Here is a 22,440-nt window from a genome sequence, read left to right as displayed (position 1 = left end):
CTTCCTTTCCTTCCTTTCCTTCCACAGCCCACTTCAGCACTACAACATTCCCTAAACTAGGGATTCCGCGTTGAGACCTGGGACTATTCAGTGTTCTCTCACCAGGGCGTTACTGAGAGTATCTTTCACTCTGGAACCAGGCGCTTATGTGAAAATATCATTCAAGCCAGATATGTTTTTCCAGTAACAAGTTACGGTTTAATAATATAAAAATAGTCAATAGATAAATACGAACCAAAAATTCAAAAAAAGACTACAAAACATTTTAATATATTTGCGATACTGTTAATTATTTTATTTTATTTTATTTATATTTTATTTGGAAAACCAACAGGTATAATTATAACAAGGTATGGTGTAGTAAGTGTTAATTATTTAACCAATAATAGGTTTTCACTTAGGTAGATGTACATATTCAGATCTTTTTCGGTTGTATTCTCTTCTCTTCTCTCTTATATATATTTTTTTTTGCTTCTAAGTTATTTTCAGTCTGTTTTATTTTTTTGAATTTCACTTTAGTTTTCGGTAATCAATAAATTAATGCAAATCTTGGAAGCGGTAACTAACCAACTTCCCGACATCCGATCAAGCTGAAACTCGGCAGATAGACTCGTTGTCGACGACAATGCATTCCATCAACATACAGGGGACATACAGGGTTTCCAATAAGAGGTGTTATTTCGATATTCAATCGTAAAAGATCAATGGTTTCGTTGCTTGTGTGGCACGTAGTGCCGTCTTGTTGAAAGTAAACGTTGTCCAAATTAATACCATCCAATTCCGGCCATGAAAAATCATTAATCATCTCTCGATATCGCAATCCATTCACCGTAACTGTTGCTCCAGCCTCATTTTCGAAAAAGTAAGGTCCAATGACTCCGACGGACCATAAACTGCACCAAACAGTCACACGTTGAAGATAGAAAAGCTTTTCAACAATAACTCTTGGGTTTTTCGAGCCTCAGATGCGACAATTTTGATTGTTGACGAAGCCACCGAGGTGGAAATGGACCTCATTACTCAAAATGATTTGCATTTGATTCACTTAAGTGAATTTAAATAACTACAATGCGTTGTTGAAGCATGTATCGTTCCATTTTTATTAATGGCCTAGTTTCTTCTTGTCAAATGTCAAAAAATGACAGCTTCAAAAGTAACATCTACCGAAATAGCGGGCTATTCAAAATAACACCTCTTATTGGAAAACCCTGTGTAAGGAATTCTCTGAAATCGGACATTAAAGCAGTTAATATACGAAATAAATGACGGTTCTACCCGATCGGCAATAGTTGATGACTCCAGTTCCCAGTTAGGAAGGTTTAATACTCACTATTTTTTTAACGTTTTGAAAGACATTTTAAAATAGATGCAAAACTTCGTTTTTACGGTTTTTTTATACACTTACTTTATTTTATCCCCTTTACTAATAAACATGTTTTAAATTTTACATAACTGATAAATAACCATTTGACTTATATTAATAGCTATAGTTGATTATCAAGGGTGTAAAATTTAAAACACGTTTATTAGTAAGGCCTGTGTGCTATATGTTGACACTCTGTACAATGTAATTAGGTCATCATGAAACAGGCAGCTGCCTAGTATGGTGACTTACCCCTTACTAATAAGCATGTTTTAAGTTTTGCGCAACTCATAAGCGACCATATGGTAAATGGTCGCTTATTAGTTGTGGAAAGTTTGAAAAACGTTTATTAGTAAGGCCTTTAATATACAAATCGTGTAAATATCATGCATTTTATATCAATTTAAAATAAAATATTAATAACCATAATAAACCACAGAGCCAAAGAGCTTACCGCTCTGAAAAATTCGTCAAAATCAATCAATATAAACATTAAATTATCTCTGGAAACTTTGCAACGGAATACGAATGGCTAGTTTTGGAATACACTTCCGGTGGCTGGCGGCAACAGACCGGAAGTCACGCCTCTGGCGAGCAGCGGTCGAACTAATTTCCTGAAAAGGAAGCAGTTAAGGTGCGGGGGAAGTCCCGCCTACCTAGACCCAGTCACTATTCATACGGCGATCCGGTTGATTGGATGAATTATACCAACTGCGGTAACAATCAAATATTGTCCATCAAATAATGTTATATTTAGACACAACACAGTACTCACATAGATGCATTGCTTGCATACTCCATATATTTCAAACTTGATTCGATTGCAAAAAAGAAAATTCCAGCAAAAATGAAAAATGCTATTTTTAAATTATAAAAAAATAATTTCGCTTGTGATTCGGTCTTTAACTTCGGTTCGATGAACTCTAGAACTTGGATTTGCTTTGAATTTATGTTTCATTTTTAAAATGGACTGATTGTGAGAACAGTTCAGACAGGCGGTAACAGAAAATATTTTATTTTAAATTAATAATTCTTGAATTTAAATGTGTATTTCTTTTGTTTCAATTTTTGACAGATTAAAATTTTCAAGTTTATTAACGGTGTTATTCGAAAGGTAAATTTCTGATCGTCTATAAAATTTACAATTAAAAAAAAATTAAAATATTTTTAATATTCCGTGATTTTTCACAGTTCTGCGTCAGAAATAATAAATAGAAAATGTTGTCAAATTAAAAAAAAAAATTGATCAACGTTAACATTGGTTGTCTCTTTTTGGCTAAAAACAATCACTAGGTGTAACCAAGAGATAAGACAATGTAGATGTTGTTCGCCTCAGTTCTAATTATGCGATATAATTTTTTTTATACATGCCAATTAATTCAAGACTGTTTCTCCGTGACGTTTCTCAAGAAAATCACAACCGAATGTTTATACGTACGCACCAATACACATAATCCTAAATGAGTTGTGATCGCATCGACTTCAAGAAAGGGCCTCTTAAATGGTCTGCTTACCGCATATTTCAGTAGTCCTGTTTGTCTGACACAATTTGTAATTTTTTTGATAAATTGATATACAGACATGATCGTTTAGTAGTTAAGTCTAGTAGTTAAGTCTAGTCTGCTAGGTAAGTCCTACATCATTGCACAAGCTACATTTTCCCATTATAATGACTTAAGTATATTATTGTCTTTATTCTTAACTAAATAAATGCATGAGGCTGATATTGTACTTAATAGTAACTGACCGAAACTAGATTTTCAGCCGAAACCGAATTTCGTCTTCGTTTCTAGTTTCGGCTGAAACTGAAACATATTTGAATAAGTTAAAAACAGTACCCCGAAATTAGACGTTGTTATTGTTAAACTTTAAAGTTCATTGAAGTTGGCGTTAAAAAAAATGCACAGTGAAATAAAAAACCCCTATTCAAACACGTGAAATAATTTCTCAATTGAGTTGGGCAGTTTCGTCAAAAAATACCCCTTTTAGCAATTAACCTCGAAATATCTGTATTTGTAAATCTATTAAAATGTGTATGATTAATTGGCTTACTTTCAGCGCTTTTTGGTTCATTGTCATAATATTATTTCTATCTTGTTATATAATCCAAAAGATCCTCGCTATAGTAAACAAATTTGACTAGTCTTTATGTTAGACCATAGCAATACAATAAATCAATTTAAATTTAAACAATAAATAATATTTTAAAATTACAAACACTCTGAACCTTAAGAAAACTTTTATAAAATAGTTTCTTTCAAAATAATATTTCAGTTATCCACTCGAGTGATTTTCGGCAAATTGTGACGAGTTTGCAAAACGTTTTGAGTGATTGCACGCCATAATGTGCCATTTATGATATTTTAATAATTTATTTATAAATCCTAATAAAATATTTGATAAACGGTAAAATATTGGTGAATATAGTGGTTATATAGCACTATAATCAGTTTAAATGTCTCCGCATTAAAATTCAAAGTAATGATGTTTTTTGAATGAGGACAAGAAATTTCCAAATCGAACGCCAATCACACAACTCATATTCCAGTTATTGAGGCGAGCAATCTACCTAGTGGTTATTATTTTATATTCTAGAGACGTTCACCCGCGCTGGAATAAAGCCGGACGTGTTTTGACACATCACGAACGCAGGTTTCGACAAAATTTTGGCCGAAACCGAAAAAACCGAAACATAGTACGGTCACTACTTGTAACTTCGAAGCTTCAAAGTATTAATTTTTTGATATATTCTCGATCGATATAAAAGATTAAAAAATGATTTGATGGAAACGTCCAGTTAGACAGAAAGATTAATGTATGAACGCAGATACATAGATAGATTAATCACTTATCTGCCAACCCTGCCGAAGGTACAGCGTGATGTATGTATCCGAAGTTCCTGTAAGAAATCAGATTTCGCTGACGCGGCTTCCCTTAGTCGTGCCAACTTTTCCGTCTTGAGTAGTTAGGCAGGTACTTATCAATCTTCATTCTTTCATCTTTACAATATAGAGGTAAGTGGGTATTCGAAATGTTAACCCGATGGACGCTGGTGTATCATTTATGAGATTATCACGGCGTATCATATACGTGAAGGTTCGCATATAATATAGTCTACTAGTAGTTACAACCCGGCTTATCTACGTTTCAAAACTCTTTTTTGACTTATAATTCAAGTTGAAATGGCTCCATTGGAGTTGCACTGGGTTTAAAATCATTCCAAATAACAGGCTAGATTGGTGAACTTAGATCATCACAAGATTTTTCTTTGACAGACTTACATGTAACTCATTATTTCTCTTTGAGCCATTTTGGTGGGTTTAAAAATATTCTGACGTTTAAAAAAAATTTAACGAAAAATGTAATTTAATTTTTGAAAAATTCAACTTTATAAAAACATACAATTAATATTACAAATACAGACTGAAAAAAAAAACAAAAAAAAATAATACTTAATATTTGTAATTCTTTCAGTAACTTCATATTATTCACGTAATTGAATTTTACTATGTAAATGGAATCCTCAGCACGGGAGATTCCAGTGAGTATATAATTATTATCACATATTATTTTGAAAAAGCACCCGTAATTAGAACATAAATTCATTCACTAGTAAAACGCGAGAATAACGACAATTCAGTAATAAAGTTATAAAATCATGCAGGCGAATCTAAGAAAATAGTCTAGTTAAAAGATAAACACGTAATTGTTATTGGGTTTATAAAAACAGTTTATTTTTAAACAAGTTCTGCTGTGTAATTATTATTATTACGCGTGCCAGCCGTTTCGCCCTCTGAAGGCATTATCAAACTGTTTGATAATGTTTGATAACAGTTTGATAACGAATAAACAGTTTGATAATGCCTTCAGAGGGCGAATCAGCTGTCACGCGTAATAATAATTACACAGCAGAACTTGTTTAAAAATAAACTGTTTTTAAAAACCCAATAACAATATTATTGAATATATAAAAAATGAAAATTAAAATGGAGTTCTACAAATTAAACTTAATAACAATAAATAAACACGTAAATAAAGTGAACATCCAGCATGATACAGCAAATATAAATCCAGATGGGTACTTGCTAAACACAGCCAGTGCAAAATTACATGACAGACAATAACAATGTGATATTTATGTCTTATTTGTTGACAGTAAGATGGATACCCATGGCATGTATATGTATATTTATGGCATGTTACCACAAACGTTACATTGCAATTTATTTGTAGTTTGGTTCAAACATCGGAAATTTTATATAAATTAAAATTAGAATCAGCCAAATCTCTAAAGTTTTTTCTGTCTTAAATTTCCATTGTAACCCATATATGTATTTTTAGATTTCACTTTACAATCGTGAGCTGCAGAGCTTCTGAATATCTATTTAAATATATCAAATAAGGTAACCGGATAAATCATCAAAATGATAATTCATCACATCTTTAAAAAGTTATATAAAGTCATGGAAGGTGATGAAACAAAAACTTTGTTAACTGGGTTATGTAGGTTAGGTTAGGTTAGGTTAAAAAAAGATAATTTTCATCGTTTATAATGACTTTATATCACTTTTTGAAAGTGTGTTGAATTGTCACTGTGTTGAGTTATCATGGAACCATAAAATAAATAGGTAAGTCGCAAAATTGATTGTTCCAAATGTATTAAGCTTAAAAACCTGAACTTGATAGGAACAATGTGTTTGCACATTAAAATGTGAACTCCAGAAAAATTACAGAATGTATAAAATGTAATTTTATTAATTTTACTTATCTCATCTAGTTTAATCTATCTCAATGCACGGAACAAGTCACCTATCAGGGCATAACCACCTTCTCCGCTAAGGTCAGCATCGTGTCTGACATCGGTTCATTCCCCACCGCTCCACGTGGTGTGCTGACGTCATGGCTACACCCACCACCCCCACCCACGTGGAGATACACTCCTTGTAGTTGATCATAGCCTGAACCCATCCCACTCCACGTTTTGCCACTTGGCACTGAGAGGATTTGCTATTGTTTTATATTGTGTAACGACTACAGGATTATCTTTTATATAACACCAGCTGAATATAACAGTGTTACCCGGGCTTTAAACAGAGTATTTTGACAGAGCGGCTCAATATAGCACAAAAAGGAGTATTAAAGACTATACTGAAAGTTCCGCTTAGAACTCCGACAGAAGAAATATTCAAAAACTTCAATGTTTACAATGTACAGAAACTATATTCAAAAAATATTTTATTTAAACTGAAAAAAAACATATCCGAATACTCCACTGCCCAACATAAATACACAACCAGGGCAAAAAGCGAAAATATCCTGATTACTCCCAGTTTAAACACATCCTTTGGACAGAGAAATAATAAATTCCATGCTATAAAATTGTTCAATGCTCTACCAAATGAAACCAAAAAAATAAACGAAATGAGTATATTTAAAACAAAAGTCAAAACATGGCTTAGAGATCAAAGTAATAATCAACTTACAAACATTATGAAGACAATGTAAAGACAATTCAAAACTAAATACAAAAATTTAAGAAAAACTACAGGCCGCCTCAGAACAGGAAACCCTAGTGAGGAGGACTGTGAAAAAAATACAAAAAATATACTTATATTATACTTTAAACCTACATAATGTACAAATTTTGCTATTGATATTAATAAAAAAAAAAAAAAATAAAAGATATAAATTTGTTTTAGACCACTTTAATTTTTTTAACACCTTTGGTAAATTATTAAAAAACACTAAAGATAAAGATCATAAATTGAGCCACTCAGGCATTTACCAACTATGTTGCAATGACTGTCCATCATTCTACATAGGTAAGACAACCAGAAATATAAATATTTTATTTTTATTTATTTATTTATTTAGTACAGGTGATGATACAATGACACATGTACATATACATAAAAAATACTTTGACTGCCCAACTAGGAGGAATTCCCGTTTTAGTACAGTCAAAATGAGTTAGTATTCATGCACGCATACATATTTTGTAAGAACAAAAACAGAAAAAGAAAAAAATGAAAAGTAATATAATATATACATAACTAAAAAAAAATATATATATATATATATAACCAAAAAATAATGATACATTAAAAAAATATTATTATAAAAGATTAAAAGCAAAAGTTATAAAGTTAACTAATGTTAACTTGTTGTTTGGTTTGTTTAGTTTTGTTTATTTTCTTGTTTTCTTAATGTGTTTGATATTTTGTTTATTTTATTTTTGGAAAAGTGTGAGTTCACACTCTTTTCTCCCTAATTGGTGAAGCCAGACAGTGATCGATTTACGAAGAGCACCTATGCTTTCCTTTTTCCAAGCATCAGGTATAAAGTTGTAAAGTTTTGGGCCTAGGAATGAAAAATGTCTTTGAGCGAGTGAAGTTTTGGTTGTGGGTGGTACAATTGGAATCACGGAACATTTAAGATGTTTAAATAATAATAATTTTTCAGAGTTTGCCAATCATCTTATTTCCACCAATCATACTTTTAATAAGGACACAGGGGTTAAAATTCTTCACCGTAATAATAAAAGCAAAAGATTAGATAACTTAGAAGCTCTTGAAATCAAAAAATCCCTAAATAATAACGCTAGTATATTGAATAACCAAATTAATTTATCGTTTAGTCCCATTCTAGATATATTTCCAATAAATCGCTCTGTTATTGCTGGAATTCCCCCAATTACCCGTCCCCTTTGTTAACCTCCTACTCAAACACCTAAATTATATTTTTTGTGTATATATCTGTCTATATTTTGTGTCATAGGTTAGTTTTAATATTCTCCTGACGAAGGAAGGGTGCTTCCGAAACCGGTAGATTACAATTAAAATTAATTTGGTCTAAAACAAATTTATATCTTTTATTGTAAATTATGACGAGCCACAAAGTAAATGCTTATTACAAATATAGAGTGTTTTGAAATCAGATCTAGACAGTGACCTTCCTCATGCTTTTTAGGTCAAGTATGCAAAATTTCATCAATTTCTAAATAAAACTGTAGATTTGTATAAAAAATTAAATCCACGCTACCCGCTCGGTGTTCGAGATAGATTAGATTAGATAAATAAACATATCTATTATATCGATATAAATTCCTTGGCTCTGATCGCAAACCTCTCGAGTTCAAAAATTATTTTTATCATACAGGTAACACAAGATTTAGATTAAATTTAAATTTTATTCTCAAATCTCAATCGGCTTTCCGAGTTACCCGGATATTTTAATTTTTATTGTTTCTCCGTGTAACTAATCTCCACTGTATTGTTTACTATTATATAACTTTACAATTGAAAAAGTCCTCCACAACACAGGTGAACTCCTAGCGTGGAGGACAATATAATATACCTTTGTCATACTAATATATTTGAGAATAAATAAAAATAATAAAAAATAAAAAGATTATTAGTATTTAGCTACTGCTGATGGTAGAGCAGTTGAACGAAGAAGGAAGCGTAAGTAGAATATATTATGACACTGAAGTGAATGGTGGAAGAATTAGAGGACGTCCACGGAAGACATGGCACGATGAAATGAGTCAAACGCTTGAGTCGGGCTATGTCATGAGATTAATCATAATCAAACGAGTCTATGTATTTATTAGACGATTTACGAATGTGAATGAAGCAAAACGGAGTTTTGTGGTGGTCCAATCTGTCCGCCTTTGCTTACCACTGAAGAAAAAATGCGTTACGGTTATTTAATCCTTTTGTATTTGTTGAAGCGGATAGTTCCTGTGAGCACTCAGGCAATGGGTCTATTGTGTTACCTCCTATTTCACCTCATTCCTTTAAAACTAACCCAGCCCCTTTGATAAAGTTCTCCAGAGTTGTCGTCGGATATGTGGCTATCGCCTGGTTCCACAGTGTGTCTTTCCGGGTATCTGAGCCTTGATCCTATCAAGGCAGGACATTAGCACAATAATTGTAGTCTCTTCATTCTCTTCACATTTTCTGCATCGATTGGTGTTTTCCCAACTGCATGTGTCTCTTGCAGTGTTCCGTTAGTAGTCCTATCAGCCCCCAAAACCCCTTTCTGTCTGCATTTAGTAGTTCGTTTTTTTTTTCGTGGTTCGTCTAGGAGTCTAGGGTCTGGTACGTTTATGAGAACTTTGGATTGTCTTATTCCGGGTGTCCTCTCCCATTCCTTCCAACGCTAGAAATAGACCCACTTGTCAATATATATTTTGGTAATGGTTAGTTAGTTTAAGGCGATGCACTAGGTCGTGTAATATTTTGAATCAACAACACTCCTTACGTAGATGGAGATAAGGCTTAAATTCCCGCTTAACACCAAACATTGATTTAGGCAAGAAAAAAACATGGCCAAAAAGTGCCTTTTATTTTATTTTGTTGATGTTCAGGCATAAATATTTAAATGTTTTCCGATCATTTTATAAATAACTTAATTTGCCACATGATACAATAAAACCATAACCGAAAATGGGTTTGTAAGTAGGAAATTTTGAACATTAAAGCAGTTTTTATAGGCCTTATAAATATTTTTTTTTCTGGGCTTATAAAAAGATTTGCGTAATAAATACTCGATTACTTCAAAGGCCTAGATTTATCATACCCTCGGTATTTATTTTAAGCATCTGAAACATTTCTAGGCGACCAAATTTTCAAAACAAAAACACATGATTTTGCATTACTACGTAGTGCATCGCCTTAATAAGGTTTAATTAGACCGTAATTGGTTTGTCTTCAGTGATTCTATTGCTGAAATCTAAAATACTGATTATCATGTAAGCAAAAAAATGTTTTTTTAAATTTTTTGTAGTGAACGAAAATAAAATGATTATACTGATTAAATAAAACTCCGGCTTAAACAAAACACTTGAACTTTTAATGTGATTTGTAATGAGCTTTGATATCTTAACACTATATGGTCGGGCATTTTACCGCCAAATTGGGGGCGAAGCGCGGATGTTATTTTTAATTTTAGCGCCAAAATTAGACTTTCCGCAAAATATTCATATCTTATGATCTATTTGATATTTTTTTATGAAACTTTCAGTGTTTTACTCTAAAAAGATGTCTCTATTTATTTACTTAGCAATTGTAATTCCTTTTTTATTAACAAAAACTTTCTACTTTTCTCTCGAATCATAGAAAGAACAGTATTTCACAATCGAAATAAAATATCGAAATAAATTTATAGAAAATTACAAGATTATTTAAAATTTTTCAATACATATAAAAATAAACTATAACCTAATAGTGCTTCAATGTGTGATAGCATTTGAAACACTTTCCTTTATGCGGGGGCACATTGCAAAAAATGCACATGTACCGCGTTACACTGCGTAGTTTGTGAACGGAACATACGCGACAACGATTTTATTATTTTTATTTTTTTGTTGTGTTTCAAACTCATTGTATTGACAGGTAGATAGATCGGGTACCGCCGACAATAGAAAACACATGACCCCGCACCCATTTAGACCCCTTGTTTACAAGTTTCCCGCTCCTTACCGCTTTGCGCAACAAAACGAGTAAAATCGTCTCCCGCGTCTTACTGTAAAAAGGCGTATGACGAGTTTTCTCGTTTCCCGCAAAGAATGTATTAATTAGCAGTCGGTTGGAATAATATGGACCCCAACCTTTAGGTTTTATTACCCCTCGGTTTCTACAATACTTGAAAGCTAACGCCATCTATGGATAGCCTAATAGAATACTACGAGTGCCATATACGAGTGAGCTCTTACGTTACCATCACGTTTCTACTAATCACTTACCTAGCAGAAGTCCTGTGCTATTTTACAGTTAATTATTATCGTTATTGAATATTTTAAAGCGTGACTTTGCATTTGAGAGATTGCTTTTTTTATTATTATAAGAAATAAGTATTTTATGATTTGTTTTAGTAACCAGCAAATGGGAGCCTTTGTTCGTGGTAAGTCTGTTATAACGAATTTATTAATCCGCATCAAATACCTTTTGTTATAAATAATGTAGTAAAACAAGATTTAATTGAAAAACTGAGAATAAAATAAACGTAGTTATAGGTATTATTAAATTGAACTATTGTTTCAAGAAATTTATTTTTAGGTATTGGGTGTTGAACATTAATAAAAATCAGTATTCATGGCTCAAAATTGCATACAAGCTTATTTTACGCAGATTTCAATATTACGGCTTCGGGTAAAAAATAAACCTATTTTATATTAATAAATCTATTATAATTTATATTTTTTTTGTTGGTTTGACCGATTATTGAACCTTGCCACCCAGAAACAGTCGACAACTCTCGATCGGGTAGGACCCACATTTGTTTCGTATATTAACTACTTTAATATCGTGCGAATTCAGAGAAATGCGTGCATGTCCCCGGGTGTGTACGTGATTGCCACAAAATATGATATAATGGATTGTGATCGACAACGAGTCGATCTGCCGCGTTTCAGCACGATCGGATATCGGGAAGTGGGTTAGTTTCCGCTTCCAATAAAAATGCATTTAATAAAAATTGAAAATATTTTTCACAGGTATTATGATACATATTTATTTCAAGGGATGAGGTGGACCACAGTTAAGTACCCACTTAACAAGGGTTTGTCGAGTCTACCGACTGCTCGGAGCACCTTCGGTTGAAATACCGGTAGAACAAATACGGAAGTACCACAAATCGTCTTTATTCCATAGAATGCAATCCGAGGGTGTATATAGACAAAAACAGTGTGATTTTGGTAGAAATTTTTGATGTCATGCTAGAATAGTGTAATGAGAGACTTTGTTTTGTGGCTCACAAATTAGTCGACATTGCAGTCATACGGATTATTCCACGGCGGATATTTTAAAATTCTGCATAGATAAGATAAACGCATGGAATGTAAGTAACTTGCAGAGCCTAGTGAAACCTTATACTAGTGATGCAAACATTCCAATCTCAGTTTAAATAAACGCATAGAATGCGAGTAACTTGTAAAGCCTAGTTAAACCTTATACTAGTGATGCAAACATTTAGATCTCGGTTTAAATAAACGCATAGAGTGCAAGTAACTTGTAGAGGCTAGTGAAACTTTTTAACTAGTGATGCAAACATTCCGATCTCAGTTTAAATAAACGCATAGAATGCGAGTAACTTCTAGAGCCTAGTGATGTAAACATTCCGATCTCAGTATAAATAAACGCATAGAATGCGAGTAACTTCTAGAGCCTAGTGATGTAAACATTTCGATCTCAGTTTAAATAAACGCATAGAATGCGAGTAACTTCTTGAGCCTAGTGATTTATTTATTTATTAACGGACATCGTCCAAATTACAAAATAATAACACGAATAAAGTAAAATGAAAAATATAGGAGTAGACAAAGGTACATGAAAGCAAAGACATATGGTAGATATAATATTAGAAAATAAAGTGACAAGTCGAATCAAGTCAAGAATACGCCGTGGGTCAGGACCACAGGACACTTAATATTCCGTCACTTGTTTAGCGACTGGCAAAAATCATTTAGACTTATCCCAAAAAAGTTAAGGTTTTGACTTGAGTTGACCAGTCTACACATTCTGGACAATGGTGAATAATATCCATAATTTGTCGAATGATGGTTGAGGAAGAGCAGTTCATTATTTCTGAGTCTTTGCGAGGGGATATTGAAGGGAATGAGTTGCAGTAGCGTAGGTGAATCAATAATACCATTTATAATTTTGAAGAAGCAAATGAGGTCATTTCTTTCCCGACGGACTTCCAAAGGAGAGAGGTTTAGAGTTCGTTCAATTTCATCATATGAGTATTTGCCTTTTTCTAAACCTAGCCTCCTAGCAATCCCTCTTAAGAACCGATGTTGAACAGATTCAATGCGTCGAATGTGGACAGCATAAAAGGGAGACCAAATAACAAAAGCATATTCAAGATGGGGGCGAACCAAAGTCCAGTGAAGTCCGAAGTGATTCTAGTGATGAAACCAAGTAGTTTGAGCGATTAAAGTTTAACGATTGCAGTTATGTGATCCCGAAAAGAAAGCTTGCTATTAAGAGAGACACCAAGGTCTTTAATAGATGTAACAGTTGTTAAGCAAATATTATTAAGTTTGTATTCGAAGACAATCGGTTTTTTTGATCTATAGAAGGACATAATTTTGCATTTTCGACATTTAGTTTCAAGCAATTAATTTTACACCAATCATTGAAAGAGTCGATATTCGATTGGAAAAGAAGGCAGTCATCGTGATTTTTTATTATCTTTAGAATCTTATTGTCGTCCGCAAAAAGCCAAAAGCGTGTATGAGAAAAAATACTAATAATGTCGTTTATAAACAAGTTAAAAAGAAGCGGTGCTAGATGTGCTCCTTGAGGTACGCCGGACGTTACTAGTGATGTAAACATTCCGATCTCAGTTTAAATAAACGCATAGAATGCGAGTAACTTCTAGACTTCTAGAGCCTAGTGATGTAAACATTCCGATCTCAGTTTAAATAAACGCGTAGAATGCGAGTAATTTGTAGAGCCTAGTGATGCAAAAATTCCGATCTCAGTTTAAAACACCGTAATCGAAAGTTATGATAATATTGGTTATCGTAAAATCGCCATTTGTCTTTTACGGCCATCAAACAAGCGACCAAATTCGTAATACCTCCCAAATACTCCCAACTGTTCGGAGGCAGTTGGACTATGAGATCCCCAATAATTAGGTGATCGTTCCCAATAATAATTTTGTGAGGCTAAAAATTGTGGGGAAGCAAAGGAAATGAAGAAAAAGAGGATTGGGAAGTATCTGGCTATTAATATCTAGTTACCAAACACGACTAAAGACATTTCAATAAATGTTTCGATGCTGATGTATCATGTTAGTCATTGTTTACTCATATGGAAAGGATTCGTCAGAATATGAGGTGATTTACATACACAATACTGTCAAGTGGCTGACTATCATTAGTACTAATTTCACAGACATTAATGGAGTCTGTTCACAACTTAGTCATCCATCGTAATTACGATAACTCATCATAGACGGTTCATTCAACATCGCAATATGCATTTATTTCAGGTCTTTAGAGCTAATACTAATGTCAAGATCGTGGAATGAACCCAAAGTAATGGTTAATTAATAAGAACCTCGCTTTTAAGGCAATAGGATGTTCGTTAACTTATTGATTATACGGTTGGTTTGCGGATACAGATACAGATCTTTGCTTTGTAGGATTGTACATTTTAAAATACTCCTTTTTGAGAAAAACGTGTTGAAATGCAAATGAAACCGGTTAAAAGTTAAAACGCACATACAAATATCTATATTACTTTAAATAAACGAATACAATTCAAAACCCTTTCTTTTTTGACGTAAGAATTCCGGTAGACCCTGCCTGACAATGGTATTATATATTGCATAAATAAGTGTATATTCGGTGTAGAGTGAAATAATGGGCTCTCTGAATAGTGCATAAATTAGCACATGAATACCGCAGCAGTTTGTACCGCAAAATCACCCAAAGCACAGTGTTTCCCGGCGTCCAGACCGGGCGTCGCGACGCCATGTAAACAAACCCCCTCCCCCCGACGCCCCCGGCGTTCCCCACCCGCGCAAGCGCGCCGCTCCTCTTGGCACGACGCCTGCGCCGCTAACGTCACCGCGTGCCACTCCGCGCCCAGGCGGCGTGCTCAATATCGTCAACAACGTGCTCGAGCTAAATATAAACACTATTAAATATAGAATCAGCACCGATGTACGTTAGAACCAATATCAAGCATTAACTCGGCGCGCTTACTAGCGTACGGACGTCGTTTACCTACGCACATTACACACGTACTGAATTCAAAACTTGTTCATTTTTCATTTTGACGTTAAACCCGCCCCCTTCCGAAAAAACAGATAAAAATATCAAACCTTCAACTTAAAAAAACACCCCAACATAACAGTGTTATAATTATTTGAGTAAAGCAAAGAAATACGACTTTTAAGTGTGTTTTTCACTGTCTTTACGTAATTTAAGATTGAGGTTATGTGCTTCGTTTCACCTGTCAACTTCATGTTGTGATATTATCTTAGTGTTAAGTGCCTCATGTTGTGAAGTGATCCTTTTTATTCAATGAAGTGTTAGCAAAAGAGTTTACTTTGATAATTTGTTCAGTTACTTTAATAACGAGTGTTTTGTAATTTCGTTTCGATTATAAGGAATAAAGCATCAAACAAAATAAAATTGGTGAGTACTATGATAATTTTTTTAATAGATTTATTTTGGAGACTGATTGAGACTAGATGTATACAATTCATTATGTATTAAATATATTATATTTAGCACTTTTTAAAATGGGTGAGAGATAAATTCTAGATTTACTATCCCCTTTATAATAGATAATATATTATTTACCTTACTCGTGTGTGAGGGTAGATAAATATTCAGTTACCCCTTGCGGAGAATTGTCTAGACGACTTGACTACTAGGAAGAGTCTCTTGTTTGTTTTATTTTTACGTACGTAAGTGAGCTTATTAAATGCAGCAATTTACAATATGCAACGTTATTCGGTTGATCTAACGCACAACTTGGTTATTAAAGTTTTTATGAAAAAACTTATATTTTTAAAATAAACTAAAACTATTATGAATCTGTAGTGCGTGTATTTATTACTTGCTTACGGAGGAATTTGATAAACAGATGACGATGCACCTCGACGTCTAACATTAGGAATCGGGCAAAATCACAAACTCCTTATGAAATATAGCCAAAATGTGTTTTATTTTATTTTGTGCACTCCAGGCAAAAACATAATTTTTTTCCCAATCATATTCAAAAGAATTTAATTTGTCACATTGTACAATCAAACCATATTCGAAAAGGATTGAATAAGTATGAGATTTTGCACTTCAAAGAATTTTTAATGGGAGACTTTATTTTTTCTAGGCTATTTATATACTGCTAGTATTTAATTAAATCATTTATCGTCTATAATATTTCAAAGCGAACAAAATTTTCTAACATTTTGCGTTACACGCATGCATCGCCTTAAGTCATTAAGCAAAATTTTAAGGAGTATCAACTTTATTGAAGGACATTTTAGTAAGATATTTCAATGAAGTGCGGAAAGTAAAAAAATCTAATTGAGAAGGATCAGAAAAATTGGATAGATGGCTCGTGAATAACCGTTTTGTAACGTAATTATTATTACCAGTCCAATAAGGTTCTTCTCGTAAATGGTAAGAATCATGGATAAAATAATAATAACGACCATTAATGCCTCAATGTTCATTCCCCAGGTCCATACTCAAAGAACAATAATTTCGCTCCATTCTTTTTAGCTAAACATTAAATCAAATATTTATTAATATTCTATCGGTTATCGTTCAATAAAAACAATTCGACAAGACGGAGTACCTTGTATTTGAAAACATTTTTAAAGAAGCCTTAAAAACATTTTTAAAGAAGCCTTAATTGTTTTTCCTAGCGAAACTAAACACTTACATTTTTTTGTAATTTTTTTATAGTAGCGTACTCACCTTACATTACTTTTATAATAAACTAGCACAGACCCGTGAAAAATCGCGGATAGTCTGAATTATCGACTAATCAGTTCCAATTTTGAAAACGCAAATCAAAATAACTGCGTATTTAAAATATTTTATCATAGGTAGGTAGGTACTTTATCGCTTGTTTGAATTCTCCAAGCAAACACTTAAATTTTAAATATTAAACATAAATTTAAATCAAATCCCAGTTCTATGGCAGATTGTACCAGAGTTACTGACACAAAACTGAAATTAGTATTTTTACTTTTTTTGACAATGTTTGAATTTCGCGTGAATTAAATACATATGTACAGTGTTTGCGTTTTTCACCTTTGTCGTTATCAATATAAAAAAATATGAAAGTATGTTTGATTATTCTGGCCGATAAAGAAAGATAACCCTATGTAAACAGACAGTCAGTATGTATTTTTAAGATATGAAGTACGGTACGCGACATAACCAGTAATCAATCGATCACAACTAGGTCAAACATTGAATTTTAAAGTTAATTTTGGAAATCAAATATAAAGGGTACTCTTACAGTTATGTTTATCAATAAAGTCGAAGATTTGTTTTCTTAAATAGCAAAAATAAGTAGTCTTGAATGGTGAGCAGATGTGACGGTTACAATCACAAAGAAATCGCAAATGTAATCAATCTCCCTCCCTGAACACAAGTCATTCTCAATTAGGGAGGTATTAATTAACAGCTTGGAACATATGGTATATACTTACCCTTATGCAGATCATTTGAAATAACATACTGTTTACACCGTCATTGGACTGTTGGTATGTTTACTTTGTTATTACTTTGCAATTAAATTAATATAAACCCTCTGCTGTACACTTACTGATGTTCTTACTTACTTCTATCAATATGTATTTTTTGTTATCTTCTGTGAATAAAAAAAAATGAATGAGAAATATTGTGGGGACATGCTATTATTCCTTGAGGAACACCATTGAATGTTGTTGAATAATTAATTAATTGGAGGTACGAAATGAACCCAATTTGATTACTTGAAATACCGTTGATAATAAACGTTGTCATCAAAGGAACTATTCATTGAATTACTATTCATCAAAGGAACTATTTATTTTGCAATCACACAATCTATCATTGAGTATGGTATCATCGCATGGGGAGGGGGGACTTCATCAGCTCTAGATCCTGTTGAAAAGGCGCAGAAAACAATTATGAAAATCATTCTCAAACTTCCTCAAACTGCAAACAGTAACTTAATTTTCAACATAATGAGAGTATTTGATTTTCGTCAGATCTATGTAAAAACTATCCTCATACATCTCTTAAAAACAAACACGTGCTTTACTAAAAAAAAACTAATTTAAGATTTACGCGTAATTCGAACAAAGACATATTGCAAGTTCCAGCACTTTTGGTCAACGTAGCTTTCGATAATTTGCCACAAAAGCTTCAACATGCTCCCAGAAATTATTAAACTGAGTCAAACACAGAAAGATTTAAAAAAAAAATTCTGATTTATTCAAATGATCTAGCCTATACTGGTGCCCTCACCCAAACGCCTTGTCATTGACAGTTATTGCAGTATGTACGGTGCTAAAACTTGCTGTATTTGTGCAAACAATAATTAAACCTAACCAAATGCCTTGTCATTGTAAGTTATTATAGTATGTATTGTGCTTAAACTTGCTGTATTTGTATTTTCTATATGTAAACAATAATGTATTGCTGTATGGGAACCTGTATTAAACATTTATAAGCAAACCATAGACAAAATGCGAGAAATAATTAACTAAAAATTCTGCCTCAATACAGGTTCGCCTAGTGAGGCAGATTATGCAAAACCTAAAATATAGTATATTATGCCATTTCTATATAACACTCTTACATTCATATCTACTTTTTCTTATATTAAGAAACTGCTGTATTATTGTAACATTATTCTTTCAACAATTTCAATGTTTCTAACTGACATATAATTATCCAACTTTCTAATGATATATTATATATTCTGCAATTTTTTGATGAAATAAATAAATAAAAAAATTAAAAAAAATAATTTTGATAAATATATAAGACCTATTAAAATGAAATTGAACCGCAAATGCTTACAATATACAGATATTTTTACGCAAATGATTATAATCTTAATTGAAGTAAAAATTGAACCCAATGTTATTTGTCTAGGAATTCCATAAACATAGATACATGCCAGCATGAAATTGTTCCTTGAAAAAAATACAATGATTATGATATTATACCTAAGAGTTCTGTGGTTCCAACGGTTATCCAATAATGGAAGCACAATATCATAGGATAGCGTTCTTGGTTGATAAAGAGATGCAGAGGTTGCAGCACGAGATCAGTTGAGGCATCTGCTCCTGACTAGATGGTACGTTCATACAGTAACATGTAACATATGGAGAGATTTTTTTTTCATACAAAACAATAATCAAAATAATATACTAGTTTTTTGTTACTATATTTTTATGCGGTGCCGCAGTTTTGCAATCTTTTTCGCCTTTTTTAATTTGCATATTTTATTACCATAAAAAATGTGTGTTCTCTTTTCCTTTTCAAATTTTCATCTTGAGACGTAGAGCAGTTGTTGAGTGGAACAATCAGTAGCACGATCTGTATAAATCTATGCAAATTGAATACCAAATGAGATATTTCGTAAAAATATACGAATAATACAATGCGTGAGGTTGCGTGTGTGGAATTTCGCATTGAGTTTTATTAGGTGATGTTGATACGTACAAGTGATGGGCATGATAATCGACACGGTGTTTATTTCGAAGTGATCGATTAATTCAACTATCACACTGATAGATATCAAAACATAACTCCGAAGACAAATATCACAAATTATCACAAACCTACGGACAAAGACAAAAGTATATATCAACATCTCATAATAAAAATCTGTGCCAATTTCCATACACACATTGTATTATTCGTATATTTTTAGGAAATATACATTTGGTATTCAATTTGCATAGAGATTTATACAGATCGTGCTACTGATTGTTCTACTCAACAACTGCTCTACGTCCCAAGATAAAAATTTATAAAGGAAAAGAGAAGATACATTTTTATTGTGATAAAATATTATTGCATCTTATCTTATACAGGGTTTTCCAATAAGAGGTGTTATTTTGATATTCAATCATAAAAGATCAATGGTTTCGTTGCTTGTGTGGCACGTAGCGCCGTTTTGTTGAAACCAAACGTTGTCCAGATCAATACCATCCAATTCCGGCCATAAAAAATCATTAATCATCTCTCGATAGCGCAATCCATTCACCGTAACTGTTGCTCCAGCCTCATTTTCGAAAAAGTAAGGTCCAATGACTCCGCCGGACCATAAACCGCACCAAATAGTCACACGTTGAGGATAGAGAGGCTTTTCAAAAATAACTCTTGGGTTTTCCGAGCCCCAGATGCGACAATTTTGCTTGTTGAAGAAGCCACCGATGTGGAAATGGGCCTCATCACTCAAGATGATTTGCATTTGATTCACTCAAGTGAATTTTAATAATTTCAATGCGTTGTTGAAGCGTGTATCGTGTAGTTTCTACTTGTCAAATGTCAAAAAATGACAGCTTCAAAAGTAACATCTACCGAAATAGCGGAGCTATTCAAAATAACACCTCTTATTGGAAAACCCTGTATAAAGACATTTCCACAATCTGGCTCCAAAACCGTTTACCTAAGTTTGGATACCCACAATAATCGAAGGAAAAAATATACAGATTTAGTTTTCGTGAATTTAAGATGGAAACTTAACGTCGATGTCTGATCCGAGGATAACATACAATATTTATGACATTACTGTCGTCTTACGAGGACAAATTAAATCGAAACACATTTCGATATTTTAAGCTTTATTTTATTTCCATCACTAGTTGTTAGATATTTCCTACTCGTGTATACGATGGACTATTCCATGCAATAGTCAGTTAACCCGCACTTGTATGAAAACTGTTTTTCGCAACATTTAACGTTATTGTTCTGGGAACAATGTGCAGTAATCATTTTCAACAATTTCATGCACGAATATTATATAAATTTAGTATATCTATAATTTTTCCTATATTCCTCAGAATAAACATATTATTTTATAAATATATTAATTATATAGTACATAATATGTACATCCCTTTGAAAAAATATAATTTCAATAAATAATCCTTATCTTATGGAAATCAACATCCTGGTAATAAGATTAGTCATATTGCTTTATAAAGCTGATCGAATTGATTTTTTTTGTGTAGATTTACGAATATTTAACATGAAGGCTTTATACACATGTACATGATTGATCATGTATAACCAAATAATATCCAGTGTGGTAAAGAGATACATAATTATCTCCCTGGTGAAGGACCACCTTTCAGAATCCATGTGTTGCGTTGCTTGAAATGGTATTAGCCGTGCTTAGTAGCCAGGTTTTTCCCAACCTTTCTCTTCCTCATCTCCTTTTCCTCTCCCCCCTCTTTAGCCTCTCAACATACCCTGATTGGGGATGCCGTTGTTCCACTGGCTTCGGAAAGTTGGGAGCAGTTGGGACTCTTGTGCGATAGTCACATAATTTCGATTTCACTGAAATTTTATTTTCTGAAGTTGAACAATAAAATTGATACATGCTGTAAAGCAATGTATCATTCAACTCTGGCTGCTCTGGTCGCAAGTGAACAATTCATACCACTCGATGGCCCTTTCAAATATTACGTTACTATTATTTAGTTATACTCAAGTAAACAATCACTAATTATACAATCAATCACTTATCAAACAAATAATCAGTTATCACAAAAATCATCACTAATCTAACAAAAAGCAGTTTTAGGCAGATCTTCCGACTTTTCCAGCCGGACCCTCCCGACCTTTCACCTTGTACCGCAGTGGGAGGGATAGATTCATACGTCCGTCAGTCCTTGATACACTGACCCCCAGATTCCTACCCGCCCTCTTACCTTTTTCCTTCTTAGGACTTCCTCTCCTTCCTTTTCTTTGAAATACCCTCCAAATATCATCCCCAGGAATAAAATTGACCCTAAAGAAAGTTATTTTCCTCTGGGCTTCCTGCATGGAGCTAACAAACAATCGCTTATCAAACAATCACTAGTCAAACAAATAATCATAAATCAAACAAATAATCACTAATCAAACAAACAAATCACTAGTCAAACAAACAATCACTAATCAAACAAACAAAACACTAGTCAAACAAACAATGGTTAATCAAACAAACAATCACTAATCAAATGAAGAATCACACAAAATCACATCAAACAAACAATTGCTAGTAAAACAATCACTAGTCAAACAAATAATCATAAATCAAACAAAATAAATAAACACTAATCAAACAAACAAACCACAAGTCAAACAAACAATCACTAATCAAACAAACAAATCACTAGTCAAACAAACAATGGTTAATCAAACAAACAATCACTAATCAAATGAAGAATCACACAAACAATCACCATATAATACTTGCGATTATTATTAACGATTAAAGATGAACTTTTAGGATTGAATTTTGTCAGTGTCAGTAACGACAGTAACATAGTGCGACACAATTACGAAAAAGATCTAATAAAAACCTTCTGCGATCGAGTTTTGGTAG

The 22,440-nt window shown here is 32.9% G+C and overlaps 1 protein-coding gene across 3 annotated transcripts in view; it reads left to right on the top strand.

Annotated features, from left to right (window-relative positions):
- Window positions 1-22,440, top strand: part of fdl (beta acetylhexosaminidase fused lobes) — a 326,351-nt gene that overhangs the window by 24,592 nt on the left and 279,319 nt on the right. For 2 of the 3 annotated variants that reach the window (XM_089638622.1, XM_089638620.1), the window contains exon 1: window positions 15,083-15,518. The exons of the other annotated variant lie outside the window; for it this stretch is intronic. The gene's annotated coding sequence lies outside the window, so the exon portion shown is untranslated. Of the gene's footprint in view, window positions 1-15,082; window positions 15,519-22,440 lie in introns of those variants that run through there. 3 annotated transcript variants of the gene reach the window in all.

Source organism: Hesperophylax consimilis, chromosome 13 (assembly GCF_061612785.1).
Source record: "Hesperophylax consimilis isolate HC1 chromosome 13, BYU_Hcon_1.0, whole genome shotgun sequence".
Lineage (NCBI taxonomy): Eukaryota > Metazoa > Arthropoda > Insecta > Trichoptera > Limnephilidae > Hesperophylax > Hesperophylax consimilis.
The sequence above is the reverse complement of the archived record's forward strand: the minus strand, read 5'-3'. Positions and strand labels throughout refer to the sequence as shown.